This window comes from Phoca vitulina, unplaced genomic scaffold (genome assembly GCF_004348235.1).
Source record: "Phoca vitulina isolate PV1807 unplaced genomic scaffold, GSC_HSeal_1.0 scaffold14, whole genome shotgun sequence".
Taxonomy (NCBI): Eukaryota; Metazoa; Chordata; class Mammalia; order Carnivora; family Phocidae; genus Phoca; species Phoca vitulina.
Window position 1 is genome coordinate 38186364 of NW_022589717.1, and position 16879 is coordinate 38203242.

At 38.9% G+C, this 16879-nt stretch overlaps 1 protein-coding gene across 13 annotated transcripts in view; it reads right to left on the reverse strand.

The window, feature by feature from the left end:
• MARCHF1 (membrane associated ring-CH-type finger 1) overlaps positions 1-16879 on the reverse strand; it is an 860279-nt gene that overhangs the window by 88371 nt on the left and 755029 nt on the right. The gene's annotated exons all lie outside the window — the stretch shown is intronic.

Sequence of the window (16879 nt, forward strand, 5' to 3'; positions counted from 1 at the left end):
GTTGCTCATAACGCAGCTCACAACATATAGGAAGTTAGAGGGTTCGTTTTGCAAAAGTAAAACTTATTTGAGGAACTTGGAACAGCTGAGATGCTGTACCACTTTGCTGTTGCTTCATTTATGAGAGAGGAAGATGATTCCACAAGTTTCTGTTCTATTTACTGTAAACATTTGAGTGGAATGGCTCCATTTGCCTTGGAAACAATGGGTAACATCTGAATATTCTATAATACAAAGGACGTAAAGGCTATTATGTGACAAGGATGATAATAACCTGGGAAGCCTAAATAATCAAATAGCCATTAGACTGCTAGATATTGCCTGGGAATAACATGAAGTCACATCAAGGCCCTATGAGATAATATATTTGAAAATGTTTTGTAATATTTTAAAGCCTATAGTTATTACTACTATTATTTCATCATGGAAACTAATGAAATCCGTCCATCACAACTTTATTGACCTTTCGTATCTTCTAACCCTGTGACGGTACTGAGGCTATTAATAACAGAGCCTGAAATAAGGCAGATTGTTAGCACAGAGTTGAACGCATGTCACCAAACTCCTACCTTTGAAACGCATTTTCTTCACTGAATTTGACATCTTTAACCTGTTGTATTTAATACAGATGATGGTGATAAATCAAAGAATAGAATGTGCTGAGAACTGGCTGTGTGCCAGGCAGCGTGCTGTGGCTTTATCAACTGTTTCCTAAATCCTCACAATAATCTCACCAGGGGGAAATGGTAACAACTAACAGTTTAGAGTGAATAGTATGTGCCAATCACTGTCAGTGGATTTTCATTTGTCTGTTCATGAATACTCTTGAGAAGCGAGTGTGCTAAATGCTGTGATTATTTCCATGTTATCGGTAAGGAAACTGAGAAGTCGGTGCTGCTTCTCAGGAGTAGGTTAGAGCAAGAGGTTTGGGCTGAGGAATCTTGCCCTTTCATTTGTTCTCTTACCCACCTGAGAATACACTTCTCCTTTACACAGGAGGAAACTAAGGGGGGGCCCTGACCAAGGAGATATCTATATATATCTATATCTATCTCTCTCTATATATAGCTTCTAGAAGCTGGAAAAGGCTAGAAAATGGGATCTTTGCTAGACCCTCCAGAAAGAATGCAGCCCTGCTGACACCTTGATTTTGGCTCAGTGAAACCCATGTTTGACTTTGACCTCCAAAACCATAAGATAATAAAGTGTTGTTTTAATTCAAGAAGTTTGTGGTAAATTGTCAAGGAGTCATAGGAAACTAATATAGGAGATGAGACTTGAGCTAATCTAAAAGGCAAGCAGGAGTTATTAAAGAAGGGATCAAAAATGTTCTAGGCAGAGGACACGGGGGCCAAGAGGGAAGGATGGCGTTCTCAGCATGCTCCCACAGACTGATTTACATCTGCACACTTCTGACTTAGTATTTTTGGAGGGTTCCCTACCAATCCATGAACACTGTATTTTTAAAATACTTGAATGTCATCTTTGAACACCAGTCCACGTTTGGTTATATCTTTCAATATTTCTATCAAAACTCATTTATTTCAAATTTTTTTATTCAGATTAACTGCATCCATCGAACAGGTATATAGCCAATTTTTGTAAAATATAAGCATTTCTTTTTTTTTTTAAGATTTTATTTATTTATTTGACAGAGAGAGACACAGCGAGAGAGGGAACACAAGCAGAGGGAGTGGGAAAGGGAGAAGCAGGCTTCCCGCAGAACAGGGAGCCCGATGCGGGGCTCGATCCCAGGACCCTGGGATCATGACCTGAGCTGAAGGCAGATGCTTAACGACTGAGCCACCCAAGCGCCCCAAATATAAGCATTTCTGTACTCTATGCAGTAAGCAGTAAGTTTTATGAGATTGCGTAACACTTATCCCACATACAACCACTGAGGTTAATAGGGAGTTCTGCATGCAGCAGTCGCTGAATAAAGTGAAGTTTACTACTCATTCTCTTTTAAAAAAGCAATGAAGTCCAAAAGTGACCTCAAATCACTGATAATACTATAAAAGTGAACCAAAATATGTCGAGCATCATAATGGATATCCATGGCTACTCAATGACATGTTGAAGCCAATTCTATGAAGCTGTACAGGGAAAGGATGTTGAAACAGACATAATCATAATAAAAAGTTTTATTGTCTCACAGGCCTGGGCAAATGTATGTTCGACAATGAGAAAGTGATTTGTTAATGAATAATAACACAGAACTTTTAAAAAACATGCAGCTTCCCTTTGGAGGGTTTTTTGGTCCACCATGAGACTGAATCAAATAGCATTTGTGTCTATGAGCCTTGAGTATTTTGAAGGAAATAGAAATCATCCTTATTGTCCATCAAGAATCTTCAAATAGTTCATGTCTGATATTAGTTGATACATGTTCAGTTTGGAGGTGGGGCAGAGGCTATAGCATCAGCTACTGTAGCAGATGCCATTAATGCCCACCCCATCCCCTTGGCCTTCTTCTGAGTTCACCTGGATGCTGACTGATTCCCACTAGAGTGCCTGTGCCTCTTGGGTTCTATACCCTGGGTCTTTGGTACCATGCGCTCTCCCTTGGCTACACACAGGTGCAACCTGGAAGTGTGGCGTAAGTTAAAACCTCTGGGGACAACTCTTGGACTGAAGTCAGTGGATAAATGCTCTAGATTTTCCATTCTCCTGAAGGATAGTTCTAAAATGACTTATAGTTTCTCAAAAGGTCCCAAGCTGGATTATGGTCCTGTTGACCCGAGCTTATCAACACACCCCTTTATTGGCATTTCCCCTTTCTCTCTGTCTTACTTTATCCAAGCCTGTAGTGCTTCCTGGGATCACTTCCTAGAAAAACTACCTGCATCCAATTAAGACAGTGGAATCTATTTGACCAGCTGATTGGTATAAAATTAACCCGAGCTTGTATCACTTTAGATTTATTTGTTTAGCAACATGAATTAAAGGTCTATTATGTAATAGATACTATGGAGAGTTCTGGGAATAAAGAAAAGATAGCATCCTGAAGGAGCTTCTTGTTTAGTAGAAAAGAGATTCAAATGGACAAGCAATTTTAATATAGTCTCATCTATCATGATAGTCTAGTAATGGGAGTTCTGATGAAGGAAGGGCACCTCACGTAGAATGGAGCAGAGCTTTAAAGTAAGCGTCCTATGGGAGATGATGTCTGAGCAAGAAAGAGTGAATGTGAACCTAGTTTTATAATGACTGGAGGGAGGGTGTTGAGAGAGATAAGAAATGAAACAAAGTCATTATAAAGGAGTAGACAGAGATCCTGTATGTCACATTGAAATTTTTGGATTGTATCATAAAATGAATGGAAAGTCATTGATAGATATTCAGCAGCAAATAGAAATGATTAAATTTGGGCACTAGAAAACTCACTTTGGCAGCTGAGAACTGGAAAGTCTAGGAGTGATTATAAGCAGGGGAAAGAATTAGGATTCAATATATCCAGGATGCAGCAGGGATTGGGAAAAGGGATAGTTTATTTATTTTTTATTTATTTATTTATTTTTATTATTTATTTATTTGAGAGAGAATGAGAGAGAAAGAGTGAGAGAGAGAGCGGGAGAGAGAGAGAGAGAGCACAAGTGGGGGAGGAGCAGAGGGAAAGGGAGAGGGAGAAGCAGACTCCCTGTTGAGCAGGGAGCTCGATGTGGGGCCCGATCCTGGGACTCGAGGATCATGACCTGAGTCAAAGGTAGACGCTTAACAGACTGAGCCACCCAGGCACCCCTGGAAAAGGGATAGTTTAAGCAATATAATCCTAACTGGTTGTTTTATTTTTAAGTATGATAAAAATTATTTCAAAATCAGTTGAAAAAAGTAACACAGGGAAACATCTTTAATGTCCAATGAAAAAATTTTATTAAAGTTAAGTGGGATGAGAGGTTAGAGTACTTTTACCAGATATCAAAACATAGTATGAATCTTCAGAAATTAGGAGAATACGTATGTGGAAAACTATCTATCTATCTATCATCTATCTATCATCTACCTATCTATCTACCTATTAGCTTTCTATTCCTTAGTACTTAATAAAGTTACATTTCAAATTAGTGGGAAAAGACCAGGTTATTAAATAAATAGCATGGGCAGAAATGACTAGTCATTCAGAAAAATGTAAAGCTGGATCCCTTTCTTATTGCTTACACTGCAGTTTAGGTGGATAAAAGACTTAAATGTAGTAAAATAAAAGTAAAAATATGAGAAGGAAACATAACTGAGTATGTTTATAATGTTGTGGAAGGGAATCCCTTTCTTGGGACGACATAAAATAAAAAATTAACATAGGAAAAGACAGTTAAGCATGGTAATTAAAAAAATAAAAACTTCTAATTTATAAAAAAGAAATACATACACTCACCAACATTACCCCAGACAAAACTCAAAGCCATAAATAATGCCATATTTCATAATATATATGATAGCCAGATAGTTAATTTCTATAGTACTCATAGACTTTTTACAAATTAAAAAAAAGAGAGAAATTGGTTGATCTTAGTTAAAAATGAGTAAGACACACAGACAGGTAGTTCACAGGGGAGGAACTGCACATGGCTTTTGGCCATGTGTAAAAAGATGCTCCATCTCAATAAGCAAACAAATGCAAATTCAGTTAACAATGGCATTTACTTTCACTTATCAGATCAGCACATTAAAAAAGATTGATTAATACCTAGTGTAGCCAAAGTTGGGGACACCAAGCATTGCCATATATTGTTGAAATAATTGTAAATTGGCACAACTTATTTGGAGGGCAATTTGGTAAACTTTAATAAGGTAGAAAATGTCTATGGGATTCAAATCAGAAATTCTACTCACAGGAATCAATTTTATTAGAACACCTACAAAATTGTCCAAAGATATGTTCATTATAACAAGAATGTTCATTATAGTATGGTTTGTCATAGTATGAAATTGGAAACAACCCAAATGTTTAGTTTCTTAACATTGAGATACATAAGCCATTTTAAGAAAAGAGATACACCACATACATGCACACACAAGCTCACACAACACACGTGTAGGATATATTTTTAAGTGAAAAGTTAAGCTTCAAAGCTGTATATAGTATGACCTCATTTGGGTAAATAATGCTTTCATGATATATGCTATCATATGAATAGGACACATTTAGAGGAGCATACATCCAACCATTAGCAGTGATTATTTTTGTGAGGTGGGATTATGAGAACCTTTATTTTTCAGGTTAGATATTTCTATAATACTTAAAAATTTAATTTTAATAAAAGGAAAAATAACTTTTTAAAGATTTGTTTATTTGAGAGAGAGAGAGAGTGGCAGGGAGGGGTGGAGGGAGAAGTAGAGAGAGTCTCAAGCAGACTTTTTGCTGAGCGTGGAGCCCAACGCGGCGGTTTGATCTCACGAACGAACCCGTGATCATGATTGGAGCCGAAACCAAGAGTTGGACACTCAACTGATTGAGCCACTCCCGTGCCCCAACTTTTTAATCATATTAACGGTGATGTCATAAATGATAACTATTAATATAAAAAATCAGGATTGGTATTTTTTTCTCTAATATTTAAGTGATAAAGTCATTGCTTATTTAGCCTCTTTGGATTCCACTTTCATTCTTCAATTACATGTACTCAGCATGGTATCTACGTAAAAGAATTGTTATGATGGTAACATGAAATCACTGATCAGATAACTGCTTTGTGGAATGTACAAGAGTTGTAGTCAGATGCTAATCATGAAATATTAGAATTCTTTTTATTCATTCCCAGCAAATCACCTTTTCTCCCCACAGTGGACTCAATGGTATCTTCTCATTCAGAGAGAAGACACATAACAGTCTAAGGTCAGTGATTCTCAATCCTGGCTAAAAATTAGAATCACTGGGGAAGTTTTCAAATAAATACCTCTAACTGGGCCTGATTCCAGAAGCTTTTGAAGAATGGACCCTGGGGTACAGGACCTGACCATCAGTATTTTTTAAAGCTGCCCCACTGACTCAATGTGCAGCCAAAGTTAAGAACCACTGGCTTAGGTCAAAGGGGATACAATTTTACTTCTAATTTCATATTAGATATTTTTTTTTCCTGAGACTCCAGTGGTAATATTCTTGAAAGCTTGATTTTTTTGAGAGAGAAAAGTGTTTTCTAAATTCTCAACTCTCACGTTTATACATCTAGAAGAGATCTTGGACTTCGGGGCGTAGTTTTACTACAACCTATAGTGTAGGGAGATAAAGGGTATGACTTTAAATCAATACTTTACAGCAAGAATAATTACTCTCTGCTCACTACTACCTGCTGCTGAAGAATAGGAGAGGGAGAGAAGAACGAAGGATGAAATTCCAGTGTCTTCCTTCCCCATTTATCCACCCTGGGTTGAACATGGTTTGGGGAGAAGGGGTGGGGGCAGGACAGGGTATATGCGAACCTCACCAGGAGATGGTTGTGGGAAAACCAGGAGAATGATGTTTGTTCTTCCTTTCCCTGGAAAGACTGCAATGTCTTTCAGAGTAGCTTTTCAGTGGGCAAGGGAGGTGCCTGATAATATCACCTGCATGGTTGGGTAGAAGTGACAGAGGCACCTGTGCCAGTTTCCCATTCTTCCAGAATGGGGTAGAGTGAGGAAATCCAGATGTCTTGTGCTTTGGTGAGTGTGTGTGAAAGATAACTGAGATTGCTAGCCTGGGGAAGTAGGCAAGGGTCAACGAGAATACAAGTCAATGTGACTTTGTAACAGAAGGCCACAGAAAAGACTACCAGGCAAAAGGCCTGGCAATGACAGTGAAAACTCAAACGGGTTGGAAGATCAGAGCCCTGCTTGACTGTAACAAGGAGCCAGTCACCAGGTCTCGGTGCCTTAGCAATAGTAGTAAAACCTGCAGTAAAAACCTAGTAAAAACCTGCGTATAGAACTCTAAAGAGAGCTCCGTGCCCTAATGTATTCTGAAAATTGAAGGGATAATGGGAAGAAACCTTGAAAGACTGGATGTGATGAAGTTTTGAACTGGGAGAGACTGATATCTTTTTCTGAAAAAAAAAAAAAAATCAAGTTTTCCATATCAGCCATAAAGAGAACTCAAGAGGAAGATACAGGGAATGAGATTACTTTTAGAAAGTCACAGGTTTTTTTCCCCCTGTATTGTGCAAAATTTACCACACTTCACCCTGGGGTCCATGTGGGATCCCTAGGAAACTGTGTAACATTGTGCTACATCTGCAGCATTGGCTGATTACAAAATCTAGGTATAGAAGAAAGCAATCTTGAAGTTGAGTCTATAATCTTGTGGATTAGAAATGGTGCATTAAGAAAGATGCAGGCCAGACAAAAAGAAAAGAGTGGTATGACAAGTTGTCTTAATGCTCCTTTTGGCACACCAGGTTTTGGGAGAAACTGAAAATCCTTTCAAAAAAACAAAAGACAAATCTCCCTTTGGCAATTCACACCATTAGGGGTGAGGCTTAGAGGGAGGCTAGATTCTCTGAGAGGTCTAAAGGAGAAACTAATGGTGCAGAATCTTGCTTGCCTTGAAAGGCCCTGGAAAGCCAGCAAGTGGGGCCCAACTGGTCTACAGAGGCCAAGCTATGCCAGCCTACATATCCTGTTGGAACAGACAGTTGAAAACAGAGATGGAACGGTGATTGTCAGCAGGGAGGGCACAGCAGGGGATTTGTTCTGAAGTACCAGCTCATGTCACTTTCTCCTTCTTAAAAGCCATCCATACCTATTGATATAGATCAGATCCAAGATGAGCCTGGGCAGCAGTCAAGATTGAACCCCTGGGAGCAGGAGATGATAAGGCTGATTCTGAGAGGAAGGAACATCTCTTGGGGGGGGGGAATAAATAGACACCATTCTGTGAAGGAGTTGAGGACCCATCATGGTACCCAAGCTTGTAAAAGGTATACATCCTGGGAGATAGATAGAGAAACAGATTCAGGCAGTTGCCTTTGGTACCCCATGTCACATCTCAGTCCACTTCTGATAACTGCAGCCCTAGAGAACAATTCCTTTGTGAGCACCAACTGACCTCCTGGTGAGAATGTCCCATCTCAAGGGAGTACAACCTAGTTTCTACTCCTAAAACAATGGAAACCCACTTGGCTCTGTACAAGCCTGAGTGCAAGGGAAATAATACCTCTAGGGACAAACTCAAAAATATGGGAGTCAGAAGCTTGTGGAAAAATGATCCATCCTTTCTGTCAGATACAGAATTCAGAAAGACACTTTGGATATCTCTCAGGAGTCCCATTAGAATCATAACTGACTTCAAAATGCACCCTTAAATTGACTTTTTACTCACTCTTTTCTCATGTTTCCTAATTCCTCATTGATGATTCCTGGGATAACTTCTGAAATACACCAACTGCACTAAAAGTCTTGTCAGCAGTACTGCTTTGAGGGGAACTCAGACTGAGAGATAGTTGGTAGCAGAAATAGTACCATAATGCAGACCCACAAAAAAGAATGTAGGAGCTGGGTCACTCATTATCAAACTTCACAGGGAACTCTTTGCTGGTAGTAAGTGGGATGGTGATAATGTCTAGTGAACTGTAGCCTCACAAGCACTGGGTTGGCTGAGGCACAGGTGACGGGGAAGCAAGCAGTAGCTCTGGAATTTGTATAGTAAGGGCCAATGGTAATTAGGATATGCAGTTGCCTGGCTTTGTTAACTGCCTTGAGAACTTCCATGAAAGAGAATGGAAGGTTCAGTTTGGCCAAATACCAATGGAGGTTACTTTGTGAAAGCCTGTGTACAAGGACAGCCCAAAGTACAGAGATGTTACCCCTAGGTAGCTCTCTGCCAAAAGGGAGCAGAAGCTGGAGGATAAGTCGTCAGCCCCCAGTCCTTCAGGTGGTCAATTCTTGGAGACATTCTTTACATTTCATAAGGAGATCCTGGTGGAATCAAGCCCTGTTGCCATATCAGTGACCTCTTTACTACACCCTTCGATTGGCTTCCCCTTTTTTTTCTCTCACTTTCCTTCTGCCTCACTCCTGTTGCCCGGTGAACACTTCCCAAACAAGTTACTGGTATAAGTCCTTGTCCAGGCCCTGCCCCCATGAGAACTTAAACTCAGACACTGAAGGTTTAGGGTGGGCTCTATCATCAGATAAACTGGCTGGCTGTTACCCTTGCACCTGCTGGCCTGGACTATCTCCCATGCTCCTGAGTTGTATATCCTCTAGATGGCAGGTCTGGTGCCCAGTCTGCAAGAAGATCAAATTCCAGTCCTGGCCCTTTCCTCAACCTGTTGCAGTTAATTGCCTAGAGAGAGGAAGATATTCTCACAGCTCTCACTGCCTCTCATTCTCCTACCATAATGCAGACCCACAAGATAGAATGTAGGAGCTGTCTTTGATCCGTATATCCACAGAGCTTCGAGATTTATCTTCCTAAGGTATAATTCCAGGCATCTCCTTTGCTTGATCAGAAGGCTTCAACGATTCCTGACTGCTTAATAAATACAAAGAGGGCAGTTTGGGATTTGGGGGCCTTTGTGTTTTGACTCCCATCTACTTTTCTGGTACTTATCTCAGCCTTAACTCCTCTTAATTCCTGGATTCCAGCAACACCCTGCTTATTTGTTTGTCAAAATTATCATATCCATCTTTATCATAATACCAAATACGTTCCATACTTTAAAAAAGAAAGATTTTATTTATTTGTTTGAGAGAGAGAGAGCGAAAGAGAGAGAGCACAAGCAGGGGGAGCGACAGGCAGAGGGAGAGGGAGAAGCAGACCCCCTGATGAGCAGGGAGCCCGATGCGGGACTCGATCCCAGGACCCTGGGATCATGCCCCGAACTGAAGGCAGACGCTTAACCGACTGAGCCACCTAGGCGCCCTGTCCCATACTTTTCTTTTATTTTTTTACGTTAAGTTAGCCACCATACAGTACATCATTAGTTACGTGTCCCATACTTCTATTTCTATGCAGCTCTTTGTAGAGAAAACAGCAAAAGTGAAGCCGCAGAATTTTCCTCAAGGGCTACCTCATTTTCTCAGCTTTATGAACAGCCATTCTCCTTTGAACTCCAACAACCCTTTTAACTTCTTTTATGGTTTCACCCTTGCTCTAGCATTTATCATCTGTGTTCCCATCTAACCATTTCCAAACTGCCACAATGTTCTACAGTTAATCTTTTTTGCTTCTTTTCCAGATTGAGTAAAGAGGCCACGTGTTACTCATTTTGGAAATCTTCATAGTGCCTTGTGGTGCCTTGTAGCTAATAAAGAGTTGTGGGGTTGTATTGAGCTTGGCAACAGTTGAATTGAGTTCAACTGAGCTTGGTAATAGTTGGACCACGTTGAATTGACCTTGGTAAATCCTGTCCTGATTGCAGTGGAGATAGAGATGACAATTATATCACAGTGAACCAGGAAGAAAGGGTTCCATTCTCCTCTGTAAAAGAGGCAATTCTGCTCTCCTACAAAATAAATGAACTGAGGCCAATATTTGATATAATTTTTGAGGTCCTTTCCTTGGACTTTGGAGTTAAAAAGCATATCAAATGAAAGATGTGTCTTCTGTTTTCTTTCTTTCATTTTTTTAATGATTTTAAATTTTATTTATTTATTTACTTTTTAAAAAATTTTTTTGGTATGTTAATCACCATATATTACATCATTAGTTTTAGATGTAGTGTTCCATGATTCATTGTTTGCATATAACACCCAGTGCTCCATGCAGAATATGCCCTCTTTAATACCCATCACCAGGCTTACCCATCCTCCCACCCCCCTCCCCTCTAGAACCCTCAGTTTGTTTCTCAGAGTCCATAGTCTCTCATGGTTCGTCTCCCCCTCCAATTTCCCCCCTTCATTTTCCCCTTCCTGCTATCATCTTCTTCTTCTTCTTTTTTTATTTTTAACATATAATGTATTATTTGTTTCAGAGGTACAGGTCTGTGATTCAACAGTCTTATACAATTCCCAGCACTCACCATAGCACATACCCTCCCCAGTGTCTATCACCCAGCCACCCCATCCCTCCCACCCCCCACCACTCCAGCAACCCCCAGTTTGTTTCCTGAGATTAAGAATTCCTCATATCAGTGAGGTCATATGATACATGTCTTTCTCTGATTGACTTATTTCGTTCAGCATAATGCCGCCCCCTTTTTTTTTTTTGATTTGTACATTTCCATAGCTCAACTTACAATATTAAATGATCTATCCTGGAGTTTAAACTTGAAAAAGTGGAAGTAAATCTGCTGTGGTCTTTTTTTAAATTTTATTTTATTATGTTATGTTAGTCATCATACAATGCATCATACAATACATCTACAATACAATACAAACTAATACATCATTAGTTTTTGATGCAGTGATCCATGATTCATTGTTTTCGAATAACACCCAGTGCTCCATGCAGTACGTGCCCTCCTTAATACCCATCACCGGGCTAACCCATCCCCCCACCCCCTCCCCTCTAAAACCCTCAGATTGTTTCTCAGAGTCCATAGTCTCTCATGGTTCATCTCTCCCTCCGATTTCTCCCCCTTCATTTTTCCCTTCCTTCTCCTAATGTCCTCCATGCTATTCCTTATGTTCCACGAATAAGTGAAACCATATGATAATTGACTTTCTCTGCTTGACTTATTTCACTTAGCATAATCTCCTCTAGTCCCACCCATGTTGATGTAAAAGTTGGGTATTCATCCTTTCTGATGGCTGAGTAATATTCCATTGTATATATGGACCACATCTTCTTTATCCATTCATCTGTTGACGGATATCTCGGCTCTATCCACAGTTTGGCTATTGGTGACATTGCTGCTATGAACACTGGAGTGCATATGGCCCTTCTTTTCACTACATCTGTGTCTTTGGGGTAAATACTCAGGAGTGCAATTGCTGGGTCATAGGATAGCTCTATTTTTAATTTTTTGAGGCACCTCCACACTGTTTTCCAAAGTGGCTGTACCAACTTGCATTTCCACCAACAGTGTAAGAGGGTTCCCCTTTCTCCACAACCTCTCCAACATCTGTTGTTTCTTGCCTTGTTAATTTTTGCCATTCTAACTGGGGTAAGGTGGTATCTCAATGTGGTTTTGATTTGATTTTCCCTGATGACTAAGGATGACGAACATTTTCTCATGTGTCTGTTAGCCATTTCTATGTGTCTTCTGTTTTCTTTCAAAGATAGGGATTCCTACTTAGGAAGTGACATAACTATATTGCTCAGAGAAGAGTATGGGTTTCAACAATTTTTAAGTTGGCAGGGTCTGTTTAAAAAGAAAAGAAAACATGGTAATTTAGGCTACAAATGAATTAAAATCTTTTAAATGCATGGCCCTATTCAGCACCAATGAATTGTTTTAATTTGCTAGTTGGTACATTATGAGAGTGTGGTAATTTGTTCATCCCATTAATAGGTGCAAGATTGAAATGTGGCTGGGGAGGAAAAAATAACAATTGGCTGGATGAGCAGAATAATAAGTTCTTTGAAATGAAGCATTCTTTGTAATGGATGTTTATTTCAGATGATTACACTGTACAGTGCATTTAAGTGGGAAAAACAAACAAAGGGCCAGCTGTATGAATTTTATCAAAGTTATTTATAACAGCAGTATAATTAAAGGCAGTAATTTCAAATTAGGTTTTCTGAGAATCCATTTATAGGCAACACAAGACAACTTGTCTCTATGGCATCCGGGCCACGATTATGCTCTGGGGGCAATGTTAACTACTGCCAATTGGTCTTGGCATTTTGAAAATTAATTATTGTTTTGAAAGATGCTAAAGCTGTTACCTCCTGCTGCCCTGACCAGTTTAGATCCACTCCACTAGGAGAACCCAATATATAATTTATGGATGTGACAAAGAATAATCAAGCATAATCATTTACAAACGGCTTCTCTTATTTAGTAATACAATAATAATACCTTATGAAGAATGATTCTAGAACTTCAGATGGGAAATGCTACTGCGGAAGCTTCTTTTCTAAAAAAAAAGAGCCTCCACTCATTTCAGCAGTAGTTCATGAGTAACATGTTGAAGAATTAAGTATAAAATGAAATATTAAACTGGCTCTAGGGAACATAAACGGGGCAAAAGCTAAAAGATTCTTCTTAGTTGCGAAAATAATATTTAGTGACTAAAAAACCTAATAAATTTAGAGAACGTATTTACATAATCTCAGGGCTAAGGGGAGCTTTATAAAGGAGACCTGGTCTAACCCCCATCTGACACCATTATTCCACTTATAACATTCTCAATGGGTGATCATCCAAGCCCATGTTTGGTCAATAACAGAATTCATGGTCTCCTGAGAACATCCCTTGCATTTCTCTAACCATATCATCTAACTGTATCATCATAAGTATCACACTGAAGTCACTTTCTCTGTGGCTTCCAGCACTAATTCTAGTTTTACCCTCCAAAACCACACAGAATTTGCTTGATCTCTGAGTCTTACTTCTATATCAGGGTCCCTTACTACTTACTGATCCACAGATACACTGTATGCTTACACCCTATCCTTGATTTTTTTAATGCAAGTTTGGAGTATACTTTTGGAGCAGTGAGTAATTAATTTTATTGGAAATGCAGGAAGCCAATGATAAACCTGTAAAGGAGGATTTTAGATAATGATGGGACTTCAATGTTAGGTTGAAAGTGTTCTACATTATTTGATATGTAATCAGTGAAGGTTCTGATTAGGAGATAAGGATGAGGACAAGGGTCCTTAAAAAAGATTGTGTCTATTTTAAAATGAAACAAAAAATCAATTTATAATGGCACCCAAACTATAAAATACATCCAAATTCATCAATGGGACAGAATAGAGAGTCCAGAAATAGACTCACAAATATGATCAATTGATTTACAACAACGGTGCCAAGGTAATTCAGTGAGGAAAGGAACATCTTTCAAAGAAATGGCTCTGGAACAAATGAATATCCACAGGAAAAACAATTAATCTCAATCCTTACCCTACAACATATTAAAAATCACTTAAAATCATTCACTCAAAACAAAAAGCTAAAACTGTACAACCACGAGAATAGAATATAGGGGAAATTCTTTGTGACCTCAAACTAGGACAAGATTTTCTAGATGAGACAAAAAGTGCACAGATCATAAAATAAATTGTTGGTAAATTAGACTTGATATAAATTCAAAACTTTTGCTTTTAGAAAGGAAGAGAAAATGGAAAGTACATATTGGGTAAAAAACTTGTACATATAAAGAATTCTTAAACTTTTGTAATAATAAACACCCAGTAAAAATAAGCTAATGATTTGAGCAGCCACTTAAAAAAAGGATATCAATTTCAAATATACATTTGAAAAGATACTCCAAATCATTAAGCATCCTTGAAATGCAAAATGAAGTCATCACCACATACCCATTAGAATGGTGTAAAACACTGACAATACTAAGAACTGGCAAAGATGCAAAACAACTGGAACTTTTGTACAGGAAATGTAAAAAGGAAAATCATTTGGCAGTTTCACATAAAGCTAATAAATACACCTACCATATGACCTAGCCATTCTATTTCTACGTATTTACTCAAGAGAAATGAAATCATATGTCCAACCACACCAACAGTTGCATACGAATGTTTGTGGCAACTTTATCAACAATGGGCCTAAACTGTAAACTGTAAGCAGTCCAAATCTTCATCACCAGGTGAATGGATAAACAAAATGTGGTATATTCATGCCTTAGGATACTACTCAACTTTAAAAAGGAACAAACTACTAATATATGCAACAACATCAGTGAATCTCAAAATAATCATGCTAAGTGAAAGAAGTCAGGTACAAGAGTATATATACTACAATGTTACTTATAAAATGCAGACTGATCTATAGGGACATAAAGCAGATTATTGGCTGCTGAGGGCATCGATGGAAGAACTACATAGGAAGAAACCTAAAGAATCTTTGGGGGAGTTGATAGCAATGTTCTGTATTTTGGCAGAGTTTTATGTCCAAACTCAGTGAACTGAATGACTTAAAGGGATACAGTCTATTGTTCTATTTGTTTGAGTTAAAATAATCTAAATTTAGTTTAATTTGACAATATTGTGAAAAATGAATTGTGGTGGTAAAAGACAGACTGGAAGCCATAGAACCAAAGAATATTTCTATGTTCAAGGCAAGAGATTATTAATGCCTGCTACAGAATATTAAAAGAGGGAATGCAGTTAAAAGCAGGAAGGCCAAAAGGAGGGAAAGGAAAAAGAAATGAAGAGAAAGTTAAAGATAAAGAAGGAGAGCAAAGTTGGGAATGGAGAAATAATTGGAAAGAAAAAAGCCAAGAGACAGTCAGAAAAGGAGCAAAGAAAAAGGCAAAAAAAGAAAAAAAGAAAAAAAAAGAAAAGAAAGAAAGAAAGAAAAGAGCAATCTACACATTCAATGCAATCCCCATCAAAATACAATCAACTTTCTTCAAAGAAATGGAACAAATAATCCTAAAATTTGTATGGAACCAGAAAAGACCCCGAATAGCCAGAGGAATGTTGAAAAAGAAAAGCAAAGCTGGTGGCATCACAATTCCGGACTTCAAGCTCAATTACAAAGCTGTCATCATCAAGACAGTATGGTACTGTGTGTAGACACATAGACCAATGGAACAGAATAGAGAGCCCAGAAATGGACCCTCAACTCTAGGGTCAACTAATCTTCGACAAGGCAGGAAAGAATATCCAATGGAAAAAAGACAGTCTCTTCAACAAATGGTGTTGGGAAAATTGGACAGCCACATGCAGAAGAATGAAACTGGACCATTTCCTTACACCACGCACAAAAATAGACTCTAAATGGCTGAAAGACCTAAATGTGAGACAGGAGTCCATCCAAATCCTAGAGGAGAACACAGGCAGCAACCTCTTTGACCTCAGCAGCAGCAATTTTTCCTAGAAACATCGCCAAAGGCAAGGAAAGCAAGGGCAAAAATGAACTATTGGGACTTCATCAAGATAAAAAGCTTTTGCACAGCAAAAGAAACAGTCAGCAAAACCAAAAGACAGGGGCGCCCGGGTGGCTCAGCTGTTAAGCGTCTGCCTTCGGCTCAGGTCATGATCCCAGGGTCCTGGGATCGAGCCCCACATCAGGCTCCCTGCTTTGCAGGGGGGCCTGCTTCTCCCTCTCCCACTCCCCCTGCTTGTGTACCTGCTCTCGCTCTCTCTCTCTCTCTGTCAAATAAATAAATAAAATCTTTAAAAAAAAAAAAACAAAACCAAAAGACAACCGACAGAATGGGAGAAGATATTTGCAAATGACATATGAGATAAAGGGCTAGTATCCAAAATCTATAAAGAACTTCTTAAACTCAACACCCAAAGAACAAATGATCCAATCAAGAAATGGGCAGAAGACATGAACAGACATTTTCCTAAAGCAGACATCCAAATGGCCAACAGACACATGAAAAAGTGCTCAACATCACTCAGCATCAGGGAAATCCAAATCAAAACCTCAATGAGATATCACCTCACACCAGTCAGAATGGCTAAAATTAACAAGTCAGGAAATGACAGATGTTGGCAGGGATGCGGAGAAAGGGGAACCCTCCTACACTGTTGGTGGGAATGCAAGCTGGTGCAGCCACTCTGGAAAACAGTATGGAGGTTCCTCAAAAAGTTGAAAAGAGAGCTACCCTACAACCAGCAATTGCAGTACTGGATATTTACCCCAAAGATACAAATGTAGGGATCCATAGGGGTACATGCACCCCGATGTTTATAGCAGCAATGTCCACAATAGCCAAACTGTGGAAAGAGCCAAGATGTCCATCAACAGATGAATGGATAAAGAAGGTGTGGTATATATATACAATGGGATATTATACAGCCATCAAAAGGAATGAAATCTTGCCATTTGCAACGACGTGGATGGAACTGGAGGGTGTTATGCTGAGCGAAATAAGTCAA